Here is a 16,404-nt window from a genome sequence, read left to right on the forward strand (position 1 = left end):
CTCGAGGGATTCTGTGTCCGGGTGGTGTCCTCTCTGGCTCATCCCTACATGACCTCAGCTGTCATTGTGTCCACTGGGCATCCCTGTAGGAGTGGCAGTCTGTCCCCTCGGGATGACATGCTGGTCCCCAGTGTCTCCAGACCCCACTCTTTCTGTGAACCCGGAAGGTCTCCAAAACAGAGAATCAGTTGGGTCTCCTGGGCTCTGACTTGGCAAAGGCCACACCCTCAGGGGAACTAGAGAAATCGATTGGCCAGGCTGGCCGTGCCTACTTTTAGAACCCTGAGTAGACAGGGATAGTGGATGCTCACAGGATCAGGGGACAGCACTGAGCAGCCTGCTCCCCCAGCCTGGTGTGGCAGTTCCCTAGACTTCAGAGACCCACCCAGGGCATCATTTGTGTGACAAGCTTGGACAGCTCCACATTCTCTGGAGAGAAGAGGCATATTTAAAGTGTCCCTACAGTGCCTTATTTTCTGATAACAGATGTCAGCTCTGTTTGCCAGTCTGAGGTTCTCCTGTTTGAAGTTTCATGTGGTGCTGGGCCCTGGGCTGCTCTGAGATACTCATCGCTGGGTCCCCAGCACCTGGATTCCCGAGTTTATGGGTGTTCTGTAGGTGTCTGTTGAGTGTGTGACAGGGGGAGCCAGGAGGCAGATGGCGGCAGTTTAGCTTTATGACCCCCAGGACTCACCTCACCAGACAGCCCCACACCCGCCCAATGTACAGGGGCAGTCAGGAAACAACAGCTGGGCTTTTATCACTCAGCCTGGATGTTTCCTCTGGGTTCTGGGAGCAGTCCTGCTCCTTGCTGATTCCCACGCTCCACCTTTCAGGATTTCCATTTTCTTCTGCCAGAACATTTAGACTTCTGTTTCCTTGGATTGGGATCTAAACACCCTGAAGGGGTGAGGTGATGTTGGTGGTGTTCCCAACCCAAAAGAATAAGAACAGAGGACCAAAGACTGCATGCAGTGTCCAGAGCAGGTGGGAGCCCTGGGCCTGTGGTTAACTTCAACCCCTGGCCCTGTGCTGGTGTAGCTCAGTGAGGGCAGAGTCCTGGGTCAGCAGCCCTGTGAGCACGAGCCCCCAGTTAGGGGATCCTGAGCATGATGGTGAACCCAGTTAGCATCCAGCTTGGACCCCTGGCTCAAGGCCGCTGATCTCAGACACTGGCATTCATTTTCATTGTTGTATGTTATATATCAAGCCCTATCGCTCTCTGTCTCTGTCACTGACAAACTTCTGCTTCTGACGTTGACCAGTGCAGTTTGTTGGTCATGGGTGCTGAGGATAGAAGGTTTGGGGGAACTGTGTAGGGCATGAACGCGGAACACGTGAGAGGTGGGGCAGCGAGGTGGAGAGTGGACTCTGAACTTCGACTCTGGTTGGCAGCTGAGCTCGGCTACTTATTAACAAGGTTCTTTGAGCAGACTACGGGGGTTCTGGGCCTCAGAATCCACTTCAGTAGCATGGGGGTGATAGCCACAGTGCCTTCATTTAATTCTGAGGGTGAGGGTGATCATCCAGGCTGGTGACAGCATCAGTACATGCTAGCCGTTACGATGACTTTGAAGATGCTTGCTTTGGGAACAAAAGTCCCCACCCCCATAGAGTGTGTAACCCTTTATTTGTATTCTGAAGTACACTATAATATGCAGGATACCAGGGGCCCCCAGAACTGTAGCTTCATGATGCTTAGCTGAAGGATAATATATCAAGGTGTACCTAGGGCCATTTGGGCTGCCTAAATAACACCCCCTGACTCTCCCCCAGAAGGCTACATCCTCATCCCAGAACCACATCTCTGTTAGCCTTCAAGCTGGTGACACGGTGTGTCATCTACAGAGTTCACTCTTGAGAACCATGCAGTTGAGTTAAAAGCATCTTATAGTATTTAAAGTAAGTTTATAATTTTATGTTGGACCAAATGCAGCTTGCAGGCCATGGGCTAGACGTGCCTGTGTGGTGATGGGGCCTTTGCACATGTGACTGTGTCGTAGATCTTGAAGGGAGGAGGTACCCCTGGCTCATGTAGTTGGCTCTGGCAGTCCCAGAGTCTTTATAGAAGAGAGAGTCAAGCAGGGAGAGCCAGGGTGCCCAGAGCACGCTTGGAAGATGGAGGAAAGGGCGGAAGCCAGAGGACACTGGCAACATCAGGAGGCTGTGAAAGGCTAGATTGTGGGTTTCACTGGGAAGGTGGCCCTGCCCTGAGTGTAGGCTTCTGGAACTCAAGGAAAATAGATTAGTGTCGCTTTAAGCTACTACATTACTAGGTGTCTGTCCTGGCAGCCACAGGACACAGCAGACCTTTTCAGTGGCAGGGAGTTGGGAGAATCCTATGGTTGTCTTGTTTTCACTGTGGGCACAGTCTGTCCCTGGCATAGACCATCCCACCTGGCCTCTGGAGACCCTGCTGAGTGTCACCACAGTGCCTCCCCTCTCCTGGTCCCCAGCTAGAGGCTACTGCTATATTGTGCCTCATCCCTGTTCCCTCGGCCTTCTCAGAGGTGTGGCTTGCAGGAGAAACCCTGGACACTGCTAACATACATTTCTTCCTAGGAGATGCTGACTGTTAATTCTGGAGGGAACCTCGGGGCCTTGTACATGGTGGCTAAGAGATACAGGACTCTGTCCACTTAAATATGAAGCAGGGACAAAACAGCAGTGTTAGGGTTCTCAGAGAGCCACCGTATGTATTCCTTTCTACCCTGAGCACAGAAACCTTGTGATAGCTCAAGCTGGCTGTGATGGGAAGGTTTTCACCATAGTCATTGGCCAAGGCCACCATGGCGGCCATGGTGAGACTTGGAGGGGAAGTCAGAGGAACCACTTTCTGTATACCACCATCCATGGTAACCACAGGGGACTGGTATCAGACCCAAAACCAAGGATGCTCACTCACATCCCTCCTGTAGGGGTGCTCACTCACATCCCTCCTGTAGGATGCTCACTCACATCCCTCCTGTAGGGGTGCTCACTCACATCCCTCCTGTAGGGGTGCTCACTCACATCCCTCCTGTAGGATGCTCACTCACATCCCTCCTGTAGGGGTGCTCACTCACATCCCTCCTGTAGGGGTGCTCACTCACATCCCTCCTGTAAGGATGCTCACTCACATCCCTCCTGTAAGGATGCTCACTCACATCCCTTTTGTCTTGTTTGCTCTGAGCCTGACACATCCTCTCACACACATTCTATCCCCTTGGGATGACTCGGAATGCCTGACCCACTGTAAAGACTGTAAATAGTGCTGAGCCTCGTTCAGGGAACGATGACAAGGAGAAGCCCACTGCGCAGGTGCAGGACAAATCTACCCCCAACTCTGCAATCCTGGGGATCGAACTTGGAGCCTTGTGCACACTAGGCAAGTGCTCTACCAATGTGCTACACCCTCAGCCCTCTTTTACTATTTTTTTTTTTTTCTTTTAAGACAGGGTTTTTCTCTATAACCCTAGTCCTAGCTGTCCTGGAACTTACTTTGTAGACCAGGCTGGCCTCAGACTCAAAGATCCTCCCAAGTGCTGGGATTAAAGATGTACACCATCACCACCTGGACTCCTTTTATTTTTTATTTTGAGACAGGACTCAGTAAGTTGCCCAGGTTGGCCTTGAACACTCTGTAGCCAAGGTTGTCCTTGAACTTGCCTGCCTCAGCCTCACCCAGTAGCTCTGATTACAGGCCTGTGTCACCAGGCCCTGCTCAGAGTCTTGTCCCCACAGCCTGCAATGCTCTCCATTTATGGTTGACTGGATCCCCAGATTTGGAAGGGAGGCTCTCGAGGGCTGCTTGCATCCTTGTTTCTGGAAAGTTGTGCCTGCCCTGCGTGCGTTCAGATCTCCTGGAGGTGGAGCTACAGGTGTTTGTGAGCTGCCTGATATGGGTGCTAAGATCCAAACTGAGGTCTTCTGGTAGAGGAGTATACATCTTAACTGTTGAACCATCTCTCCAGCCCTGGGAAGCATCATTACTATCATTTTAAAGATGAGAAAGCTGAAGCTTTAAGAGGCACAGAGAGGCCAGGCGGTGGTGCTGGACGCCTTTAATCCCAGCACTTGGGAGGCAGAGGCAGGTGAATCTCTGAGTTCCAGGCCAGCCTGGTCTACAGAGTGAATTCAAGGACAGCCAGAGCTACACAGAGAAACCCTGTCTCGGAAAACCAAAAATAAAAAAAGAGGCACAGAGAACACCTGGTGGTGAGGTGAAAAAAACCAAGCTTCGTCCAGAGTCCGTGGCAGTAACTGCTTTGGTCCTCTCTTTTCCGGATGTTCACGCCCCTGAGGCCACCACCTGCAGGGCTATAAAACCACATATCTTCCCCTCTGGCATCTGTCCCCAGCCACCACCAGCCTCTGCTCCCACATTATCAAGCTCCTTGGCCTACCTCACCCCAGTTTGCTGGCCTCCCCGGCCTTTACCCAGCCCACAGACAAGTCATTGCCCAGTCCGTAAGGGGCCCTTCAGCGCTTCTGCAGGCGGCCACATGCCTCAGGCTGATTAGCCAACATTTACATTTTATCACAGTCTGAGGGGCTTAAGGTCTGCCTCGGTTAGGCCTAACCTCTGCTGGGCTGTGATTAGGGCCTTGTGGACCAAGGTTTTATGTTCATCTGACAGGGCATCTTGGGAAGAAGTCCACTTCCATGCACACCTGGTTGTTGGAACTAGACACAAGTGTGGGAAGAAGGCTGTGGTCTTTGGGGCTTTCTTCCTCTGATTCCTTGCTAAGTGAATTTCCTCTCCAGATAGACACTTGCTTCGTCAAAGCAAAGGCACTGAGCAGCAGACAGTTCCTTTGGTCATGATGCCACCCACACAACCTCCTTTATCTCATCCCCTTGACCGTATCGTAACTGGTCAGAAGAAAGCTGTATGACTTGCCTACACCCAGGAACAAAAGCAAGAACACCAGGGCTGGGGAGAGGGCTCAGAGGTTAAGAGTGCTTGCTACTCTTGCAGAGGACCTGGGTTTCATTCCCAATACCACATCATGGTTTACAGCTGCCTGTAACTCCAGTTCTAGAAGATTCAATGCCCTCTTCTGGCTCCCTCAGGCACCAGGCTCACATGTGGTATACAGATATGCCTGCAGGCAAAACACCCATACACATGAAATAACAAAATAAAAAATGAAAAGCCCACATGAATGCTAGGTGGCAGGGGTATTGGACCCACTTTAGAGTCTGTTTGGAGAAAGACCCTACGAAATGGGACAATTCCACATGGCTCTTAACGATAATCAAATAAACTCATGTGGGTAGATCTTTGACTTAACTGTACCCTCATAAATGATGAAATACCATATTATCATTTCTCGGGTGGAGGCAGACTAAGCAACTCATGACAAGGAAAAAAAAATCAAGAGTTTTAAAAAGTGATTTCCGTTTCCTTCACGTAAATAGACTCCACAAGGCAGGTGTCTAGGGTTGAAATGACAGCTCTGTGGTCATCGGGGACCCAGGTTCCTTCTATCTTTTTTCTCCGTCATTCATTACCTCTGCCACCCTTTACCACCCAGCATGGCTGCCTGAGCTCCAGCCATCACTTCCACATTACAACCAGGAGGAAAGAGGAAATGTATCTTTTTCATTGAAGAATGCTTCACGAGTGCCCCCTACACTCCCCACACCCTGCCCAGCCCACTGCTGCTTGGATCTCATTGGCCAAAACTCAGTCATATGAAGCACCCCCTTCCTAGGAGGCTGAGTAATGCTGTCTGTGTTCTGGGAAGCCCTGAGGAGCTGAGTGTCAGTTTTCTTACCATGGAGGAAGGAGAGAGGAGACACAGGAAGCAATCTCACTGACCACATGAGAATCTCAGCAGGGAGCAATGTCACCCACCATCTCTTCTCCAACCCCCTCTGACTCAGGAAAGGGGACAAAATGAGCCAGCTCCCCACTTCGAGGTGAGCTGGGCTACACAGGCCTCCTAGGGCCTGCTGGATCCTTCTGGCTGAGGAGGGGCAGGCAGCCAGCTGGGTCCCTGCCCCACTCTGACGTTGTTTTCCAGCTCTGGAGTTCTACCAGGCACCTGGGGAGATAAGGCTGCCTTGCTGTGCTATGAGATATGCAGTCCCACTGTAGAGAACACAAAACAAGTGGCCACAGGGGTCTGGAGCATGGGCCAGCAACAGGCTAGGAGAGGCTACTGGTTCTGCCTCCCCCAAGCTCTGTGTCTTGGTCTTTACTGTGTAAAATAGTCACTCTCAGCTGGAGACTTCATTCTCTGTAAAGCAGAGGGGTGGGATGGGGGAAGGGAGGGTGGGAAGTTGGAAGGCCTGTGGGAGCCCAGCGGGGCGACTGGCGCCCATGTTTTACAACAGAGTACTCTTGAGGAGATATTAGATATGCTTGAGGGCTAAGAGATATTAGATAGACAGATAGAGGGGAGAGAAACAGATAGAAACACAGGATAACCTTGGGAGGGCATGGATCATTATTCACTGGCTATTTCTGTCTCTTCTAAAGGGCTATTTATAGGAATGCCAAGGGGTGGAGCAAAAGACCTCTCCCTAGCTCATCCAAGTGCAGACCCTTCAAATCACCTAGTAACCATGCATACATATGGTCAAGCAATCCTCTAATGTATCCCTGCTGCGTAAAGCAAGGTCAGATCTCACTAGGAACCTTTGTGGGTCCCACAACTCCCACTTCTTGTTATATTAAAGGGCCCCCCAGGTCCCTCAGATAGACTGTGACTGTCTTAGGTAATTCTTGATTAATTTTACATACATACATTCAGGAAGTTATCAAGAAAAAAGTTGCCCTTTTTTGGCTACCAGCCTCTGGCAAGAGGGAGTACAGAGCTTAACTCAGCTCTGGCCCAGGTCCCTGCTAAGAGCTTGCAAACATCCACAGTGATCTCCATAGCTGCCACACCTCCCAGTAAAGGAGTAGAAGATAATAAAGAGGTAATATCCTTTTTGGAATGGGTCTAAGATGACTACAGCAGTCTTAGCTGCAACAAGCCCTTTTCAAAACTCTCTCCTAACAGATGTTCAATAAAATTTTCAAGAGACTATTTTGATTTTCAGGAGAAAACAGTCATTTCAAAACACTTCAAAATATTCCCTCAAGTCAACAAAAACCCATGCTAATTATAAAGACACTTTCAGGTGTTTAAATAGCTCATATATGCATGTGTTCCTACCACAGCAGTAGAATTTCTTTACAAACTAACTTCATTGTGGGAGACCTATCCCTTTGTGAGAGGCCTACCCCTTTCTGAATAGGAACAGAGAAAGAGTATAAACTTTTAGGAAAAAGACAGAAAAGCTCCCCTAATTATGACACCTTTGCTTAAGTTTTCCAGGGGCCACTGAGACTATAAAATTATATCTTGGGCTACCATAAAAAGTATTCAAATATATCTGAAGGTAAAAGAGTAATAAAAACAATTCTAGTATAAACATCACTATACACTTTTTACAAACTTACATTCAACAGTTACACTTTTTACATTCAATATTTACACTTTTTACATATTTACAAGTAGCATGAATATTACTATACATGTTTACACTTTTTACAGACTTATATTAAAAAGAAACTCTATAGAACTATTTTACAAACTTATCTAGAAGAATCTCTTAACAGAACTAACTTATATACAAAAGCGAACTCTATAGGACTATTTTAGCAAACATCTAGAAGATATTTCTTAGCTGAACTATTAACAAGACAGGAAGTACGCATATCATTTCTAAAATTCAGAGTTTATAGTCAGCTTTGATATCATTCTGAAAGTTTTCTTGAGAGTTTGAAGTCAGAGCCTAATTAATCGGTGGCTCTAAGCTTTATTTGGTGACTGAGGATAAAATTCCCTTTTCTTAATTTTTTAAAGCTGCTTCTTAAGATTATCATGAGCATTTCATGCCAATGTTTCTCTCTTGCATTTCAAGCACAACCCAAGTTTCTTATTTTTTTTTAATTTGCACCTAGGTTTTTTTTTTCCCACACCCAAAGCAATTTCCCAGTGTACGGATCTCTTTCCCTAGTTTTCTAAAGTATTTCAAAGTGACTTGTTGACAAATGATATTAGCATTTTAATTGCCTCCTGACAGGCAAGCTGTTCACCTGTTTCTAGTTCTCGAGGCAAGCTAACAAAGCTTGTGGAAAAAAAAAATCGCATTTTGAGCTGAAAAAAAAAAAAGCAACAGTTTTTGAGCAGTGTAGTATTAGCATCTCTGTTATAGACTTCATTTCCCAAACTGCCTTTCTCTATATGGTTACACTGTTAAGGACTACATTTCCCAAGCTGCCTTTCTCTATGTCATCATGCTGTTATGAACAAACTACAATTCCCATGCTGCCTTTCTGGTCTACCCCACTCCTGTTTCCATTTACACGGTTTGTGTTCATACTGAAAATCAAGATCAAGGGAGCTTTTTTGCCACAGGAGGTTTCTGTTCTCCCTGAGCTGGCATTGACAGATGTACTTTCTTCACCTAATATTGTCCCTGGAGCAGGTCATATCTGTCCATCCACACACACTTGGACAGGCATTTTGGTAACCCTTTGTTCCCCCATCTTACCGGGTCAGTGAAAAAACAAAGAGTACTTGAAAAAAGGGTTTTTTTTTAGAAAGAATTTTTTTCTGGGGCAATTACAGGTGATTTTCTCATTCTGATAAACTTTCCAGGTGAGTTTAATTTTGCCCTTGCAGGAAGAAAAAAATCTGAGAAGGAAAGACCTAAAAAGCTTCCAGTTTTTGAGAGAAAGATTACTAAGTTTTTCCCAAGGCTTCATGGTCAAGGAAACTAATTCTGATGATACAATGTTTTCATACAGTAACAATGTCAGAGAGTGAAGAGTTTTATTTCATCCTAATCCTTCTCAGGGAAAATTCTCTCCTTGCCACTCAGGACTTAAATTTAAGCTGTTCACAGGCCAAAAGCTTCCACAAGAATATTTTTCTGGCCCATTTCTTTCATAGTATTTTTTCATGACTCTGATTCTTCCTAGGAGTTTGCGTTCATGATCCCATAGTTGAAAAATCAAGTTCCTCTGTCATACTGCTTATCTTATCCTAAGTTTTTTCTTACACTATATTCCTACATTCTGCCTTATTTTTTTCCTTAATGTTTATAGATAAAAATTAAGAGAGAGAGAAAAGAAAGAAACCTGGATAGAGAGAGGTGTGCTGCAGCATCACTTTTCAACATTCAGCCGCCTTACTTTCACTCCTGAGAATAAAATACCATCGCCTTTATTTTTAATTCTTTATCTGGCATGCCCCCTTTCACCCACAACACCCCTTCTATCCTTTTGCCAAGTCCCCTGTCCCTGTTCCTGGCACCATCTGTGGGAGCCCAGCTCCCACATTTTACCACAGGGTACTCTTGAGGAGAGAGGGCAAAGAAATATTAGATAGAAGGATAGAGGGGAGAGAAACAGATAGAAACACAGGATAGCCTCAGGAGGGCCTGGATCATTTTCCACCGGCCCCTTCTGTCTCTTCTAAAGGGCTATTTATAGGAAGGCCAAGGGGTGGAGCAAAAGACCTCCCCCTAGCTCAGCCAAATGTAGACCCTTCCAATCACTTAGTAACCATGCACATGGTCAAGCAATTCTCTAATGCAGCTCTGCTGGGTAAAGCAAACTCGGATCTCACTAGAAAACCTTTGTGAGCCTCCACAGGGGGTGAGGGGGGAAGGAGTGGGAGTGGAGAGGGAGTATGTAGAAGACACCCTTCCATGGCTTCCAGAAGGGGCAGAAGGTGAGGTAGGAAAGGCATTGGCCTTGGAGGTTGTCAGCCAGTGGGAGAGAGGTGTGGAGTCAAGGGGAGCAAGCCCCTGCAGGGGTGGTTCTAGCTGACTGAGTGCCTTCATGTCTGCGTTGAAGTCGTCCAGGACCCCAGAATGGAACTGTGTTTGGGGACAGGGCCTTTGAAGTGGTGACTGAGCTGACATAGTCACATGAGTATCCCTCTTCCTTCAGTGCAACCAGTGTCTTTATACAAAGAGAGGCCAAGCCTGGCGTGGTGGCACATGTCTGTCATCCCAGCACTTGGGAGGTGGAGGCAGGAAGATTAGGAATTCAAGGTCATCTTCAGCTACCTAGTGAGTTTGAGGCTAGCCTGGGCTCCTTGAGACCCTGTCACAAACAAAACAAAACAGGAACAGAGGACATAGGCACACACAGAGGGACAACCAAGGAGAAGTGGCCTGAGAGAAAGCAACCCAGTCAGCACCTTGGTTTGGGGGAAGTCCCTGTGGGTACCTGGCCATGGTGACCAAGCAGGCTAGTCCCAGCCATGACTCTCCCAGCTCCCTCTGGCGCTCACCTCAGCCTGCTACCAGGTTTATGATTAAACAACCCCGCACCGGTTACTTAAACCACAGCCAGAAAGGACCAGAGCTGTGGGGACTGAGTGACTCACGCTGGAATCGACTCAAGGAGAAAGGAATTTTACCTCCTGACCTGGCAAGGGCTTCTGGGAAGGAGCTGGGTAGGTATCAGGGAGGCGTTCAATGGTTGGGGTAAAAGCTTCAAATCTGCTGTGCCATTCACTGTGTGGCCTTGAGCAGGATCTGAACTTCAAGTTTTCTTTGAAATTATTCTTAAAAAATTACCATGGAGGTCTGGAAAATTTGAACACAATTATAACTTATAACTCAAAGTATGATTATACTAGAGACGTAACGAGTTGTTGATAAAAATAAATACATAATGAATAAAATAATAATAGATGGCATGAATAAAATAGCAATATTCAGACGATAATGAATAGGTCATAAATAATGAGTACCTGTGAAGCAGCCATAAAGCGTCTGATGCTGGGTAAGCCTGATGGACCCCGAGTGAGCCTGCTCAAACGCTCTAGTGAGCAGGTAAAGTTGGAACCTGACTCACCAAGGGGCTGCCTGAGCATCAGACAGGAAAAGCCTGAGCTGGGAGAAGTAGCTGGGGTCCACTGCTCCAGAGAAAAAGGAAAGTCTGAGGCTCCAAAAGGAGAAAGTTGTGGAAGACTCTCATGGGCTCTCTGGCACAAAAATACCTTTGGAAGGTTTTCAAACTGCCTCCACCATGGAACTAAAAAAAAAAAAAAAACAAAGTCCAGATATTGGAGGACAAATATCCCCAAGTGTGTCCTCCTGTGTAGAAATAGCCAAGGACCACGGAGGGCTGGCCCTCATAAACAACCTCAGCCAGCTAGAACCCTTTCTCTCATGTGACTTAGGGTCAAACTCTCTCATGTGCTGGGATCTTTGTTTTGTTTATTCTTAAGTAGCCCAGGTTAACCTTGAACTTTACTATTTAGCTGAGAAATGACCTTAAACTCCTGGTCCTCCTGCTTCCATCTCCCCAGTCCCTAATTACATGAAAGAGTCACCATGCCTGGCTGATATGGAACTGGGTTTCGAATCCAGAGCTTCATGCATGCTAAGCAAGTCAGTTTCCTTACCACCTAGTCATGCCCCCAACCCCACCCCCCAGACTTGCGCCCAGGAGTCTGGAAGCGCAGATCTGAACTTGAGAAATCAGAGTGGCTATGGATGAGGTGCCGGAGTGCTTTTCTCCCTCAAGCCTTTGCCCCACATGGGAGTCAGGACACAAGTTCTCCTGGGTCATGGCAGAGCCTGGGTTAAAGTGTAAACCCAGGGGGCAGGCCACTTGCTCCAGGAGGTCACCGAGAAGTCGTGTATCTGGAGGATGGTGTTGTGTGGTCCCAGTGACACTGACTGCTGTGGAATGGAAGGCATTATGGTGGCAAGTATAGGGACACTGTTCATATCCACATCCTGTGGCTGCTGGAAGAAAGTTCCCCGAGGTGCCAGCTGAACACACATTCTCTTTTGGTTCTCAGAGTTCAGAAGTCCAAGTCAATGTCGACTGTTGACGTTAACCAGTGGGGCAGGCTCCTTTCTCAGGCTCAGAGTAGAACCAGTTTTTTTCCTTGTTTCTAGAAGTTTCCTGTACCCCTCCGTGTCCCTGTCCCACTTCCTCCTTTTACCTCTTCACCTCTTTTTTTTGTTGTTTGTTTTTCGAGACAGGGTTTCTCTGTGTAGCTTTGCGCCTTTACTGGAACTCACTCTGTAGACCAGGCTGGCCTCAAACTCACAGAGATCCGCCTGCCTCTGCCTCCCGAGTGCTGGGACTAAAGGCATGCGCCACCACTGCCCGGCCACCTCTGTTTTATAAAGATTTATGTAATGTTCCGAGAAATCTGCCTATCTCAGATCCTTGGCTCAATCATGACTGAAAAGTGCTTTTAGCCACATGAAGTCCCAGCCTGGGATCCCAGGGGCTGTTGGGGATGTGGCTCAGTTGGTAGTGTGCTTGTCTAGCAATGTATGAAGCTCTAGGTTCGATCTCCAGCACCATATAAACTGGGCACAGTGGTGCACACTTGAAACCCTAGCACCCCAAAGGTGAGACAGGAAGATCAGGAGTTCAAGGTCATCCCTGACTACATAGCAAGCTGGGGCCTGGTTTGGGCTATATAAGAAAGACATTGTCTTTAAACAAAAGAAAAAAATCCCATGGCTCTCTTGGAGCTCCCATGTGTCTGGGCTACCATGTGCCACCTCCCAAACTCTAAGAAACACAGTACTGAGCAGTGTAGCCACCATCTGAGATACACCCAGATCCCCTCTGCCCGTTCTGACATGGCCTCCATTATGCCTGCCTCCCCTGGGCCTCTGTGAGGTGGACAGGAACTCTAGAGTTTATTAGACTCCCTCCTGCCGTCCTCTGCTCCTCTGAGTGACGTGATCTGGGGGAAGTGAAGGATGCAGTTGTCCTCTGAAGCTGCCACGTACCCAGGACAGATGCTGTCAGCAGGGGGTCCCTGGGGTCATGAGGACGAGGACCTTCAGTTAAACAGTGTGCATTGCCTCCCTGCCAGCCCCCATCCTCCTTCTCAGATCTGGCCAGTGCCTCAGAAGGTGTCAGCCCTGCTCTTGGGAACAGCTCAGCCTCATCTCCCTCAAATATCCAGAAGATGGCTGAGCCCTTGGAGGCCAAACTCTGTTCTGTCTGTTCTCTGTTTCTCCCTCTAAGAGGAAGCCCAGGTTTTTGCCCCCAGGAGTGAGGAAGACCCAAGAGAGGCCTGTGGACAGGGTTGCAGCTCTTCAGTGGGGAGGCCCAGGACAAGAACCTCAACCTGTGTACCCTGTGCCCCTCCTCCACAGATGAGCAGAGTTGGGACAGCGCCTCCTGGAGGCTCACGATCGAGTAACGGGCTCAGCTGCATATGCGTGAGGCACCTGGCACAGCCAGGCCGGGAGCTCGGAGCCAGCCCAGCCACGGCCATCCATCCACCTTTGCCAGGGTGGCTGGCCAGTGATGGCTCATCTCCGAGAGGCCAATGGACTCAATCAGAGTCGGTTCCAAGTGTCAGCATCATTTCGAGTGGACAGTGCAGAGGCCTGGATGCTGCTCTGTGTCCACAAGCTCAGTCCCCACTGAAGAAGACAGGCCGCCAATGTAATGGTTCCCAGGGAACACAGAATGCTCCCGGGACTCATGGGATGGGTCCCTGGTGCCAGTCTTGTCTGTAGGGCCATACTTCAGTCATTTGCTAACAGAAAAGCCTGAGACAAACTCCCACGGGTTCCTTAACCTGCCTGCTGTGGACAGCACCCCAGGGGCTGCAGGGCAGACTTGATGTCTTCAATTGTCAGACACTTAAGGGAATTAGTGAGGGACCTGGCAATGTCGGCTCATAAAGTTCACCAGCACCTTGTGCCAGGAGCCTGGGAGGGATGCTGCCTCTCTTCCTGGCAAGGCTAAGTGGTGCATTCTGGGAGATGCCCACTTTTCTGTTCTATGAAATCACTCATGGAGACTGCCCCATCTCCAACCCAGACCCCATCACAGGAACTTAGACAGCTCAAGATGCTGAAGAGCTGTTTCTTCCTCTCCCTGCTCATCTCTCATCCCTTTTAGAGGTGCTACCTGGGGTGAAAATCACAAGGTGTTAGATGAAGTATACTTCACCCCCTCCCCCAGCATCTGAACCTGAGCGTCTTTCTTTATAAAACCAAACTAATAGCATTCGAATGGTTGCTATGGTTTGGATATTTCTTGAGTTTATCCTTTGAAGGGTCTTGTGTTAAAAGCTGGTTGCCCAGTGTTTCAGTCTTGAGGCCATTGGATCTGAAGAGGTGACTAGGGTCAATAAGCAAGTCACTGGGAAAGAACTCATGTAGTTCTCCTATAGCCCAGTCAGGGGTGCGGGGAGGTCAGGGTTTCACACCGTAGCCCAGACTGGCCTGGAACTTACAGTGATCCTCACACCTCAGCTTCCCAAGTGCTCGGGTGCCAGGCAAGCATCTTGCTGTCGCTCACACATGAGCTTTCCCCCTATGAGGGAGTCACTGGTCTTTCTGTGGGCTGTGAACAAATGTTGTGTGCCGGTGTAACCCCCTACACACAGAATGGGCTCAGGAATTATCTGAATCAAACTCTTCCAAGTCAAAGCAATGTTTGCCTGTTATTCTCCGTGCTTTTGTGATGACAGACTGCAGAACCTGTCTGCCTAGCCCAGGGAGTGGCCCTGGGGACTCAGCCTTGGCTCAGGACACAGACAGTGGCTTCAGACTCAGCCAGATTTGATTGTGAGTCTTACGAGCTGTGTGACCCAGGACGGAGACTCTGGGATGGCAGGGCTCATCACACCTTCAGCGGCTGGAAATACTGGATGAGTGCCCATAAGTGCCTGACTCTCACTGAGCCGGAAAGTCATGGTCGTCACTAAGACCTCCAGTCTCTTCCTCACAGGATGTTCAGGGGCTTGCTCGTGCCTGCCCAGCTGCCCTCGGCTCTCTCCCTCCCTCTCTCTGGTCTCCTCGACTCATTTTTCCCAGGTGCCTAATCACAAGCATCTTCTGTGGTGTTGAAACAGGTACCTGATACCTTTGACTCTTAGTCTTGGGGGCAGGGAGTCCAAAATTCCCTGACAGGCAGAAAGACCCGGATACCAGTGGCAGCTTGGCGCCCAAAGCAACCGTGGACTGAACTTAGCAGGTCCCACTGGAACTCTTCAGCCGGTGTCCCCAGAACGAGATCCCTTTCCCAACTGTGGCAGGCAGAGGTGATGCAGGCAGTGGCCAGGAGCCTCTCTGAGGTGCAGCAGCAGGCCACTTTGGTCTGGCAAGCCCTTCTCCCAGTAAAGCTGATGGAAGCTCCAAGGAGCCTCCTGATAGAATTTACCTCCCAGCTACTAAACCGCAGAGTGGCCAAGCAAGGCTCTGGAGACCAGCCTGGGCTCTCTGCCCTGCTGCGGCCAGAACTCTGCGTTCAGTGCCCGCTGTTGTTTTGAATTTACAGTGCTGGGAATGGGATACAGGGAGGCAGGGGCCCTACCACTGAGCCAGCCCCCAGTCTTTACTGTCTGATTTCATTTTACTGTTTGTCTTGAAGTTGGAGTCCATGGAAACTGGGTCCGGCTGAGAATAAGCAGTCCTGACCCACTCTGGCCTCAGCCAGGCCAAGGGAACACTCTGGTACTGGAGCAAAGATGTCCTCCCCCAGCTGAGGGAGGCTGATCTCTCCTGGGGAGGACCAGAGAGCTGAGCTACTGCAGCCTCAGACCCTCCAGGGAATGTGATAAGATCACCTCTCAGGCCCCAGTGGCAATCGCCTTCATTCTGGTTACAGGGATATTATTTGCATATGAGAACAAGATGTGGGTATCCTGTGACTCCTGAGTTAGACCTTAGGAATCCTTGCCAGTCAGTACCTACCTGGGCCTGGAGGTCCCCTCATTGATGGGCTCAACACTTGAACCTGCTAGGTATTCATTTCCACAGCCTACATGTATTTATTAAGGGCCTGTTGCATTCCTGGCTCGGTGTGTTGGGAGCCAGGCATTATAGCAAGGCAGACAAAAGCCGCCTTTCTCGAAATTGAGACTTGGATGCCAGGGATCAGGGAGCCAAGGAGAGTCAAAATGAGACTGTCACAGACTGAGATGGTGGCATCCATCCATGGGAGGAATGTTACCTGGAAACCGAGCAGAGGCTGGGATTCAGGCTCTCATGTCGGAGTGGCCTTTCATCTTCCTCTCGGACATGACCTTCAGTGGTTTTGCTATGGTGCTCACCCATCCCTCATGCAGTGACCCGGATGTGTTTCCGTTTTCTTCTCTGGAGTCATGGTTAGCTTGGAGAAGGGCATAGAAGGATTGGGGATCAGCGTGTCCCGTGGACTGTCATCATTCTGTAGCCCAGTGTAGTTCTATAGAGTTTTGACTGTGTGTGTGTGTGTGTGTGTGTGTGTGTGTGTGTGTGTGTGTGTGTGTGTGTGTGTGTGTGTTTTGTATGCACACACACGTGCAGTTGTGCATGCCTATGTATGTGGTGTGAAGGCCAGAGGAGGATGGCAGGTGTCCTGCTCTATCACTGTCCACCTTATTCCCTTGAGACAGTGTCTCCCACTGAACCTGGAGCTATGCT

At 49.0% G+C, this 16,404-nt stretch overlaps 1 protein-coding gene across 6 annotated transcripts in view; it reads left to right on the top strand.

Moving 5' to 3' along the window:
• The window catches only part of Tmem51 (transmembrane protein 51), a 58,098-nt gene that overhangs the window by 32,623 nt on the left and 9,071 nt on the right, over positions 1-16,404 (top strand). The gene's annotated exons all lie outside the window — the stretch shown is intronic.

Source organism: Peromyscus californicus, unplaced genomic scaffold (assembly GCF_007827085.1).
Source record: "Peromyscus californicus insignis strain IS unplaced genomic scaffold, ASM782708v3 Scaffold_5__1_contigs__length_169319896, whole genome shotgun sequence".
In the NCBI taxonomy this organism is placed as follows: Eukaryota; Metazoa; Chordata; class Mammalia; order Rodentia; family Cricetidae; genus Peromyscus; species Peromyscus californicus.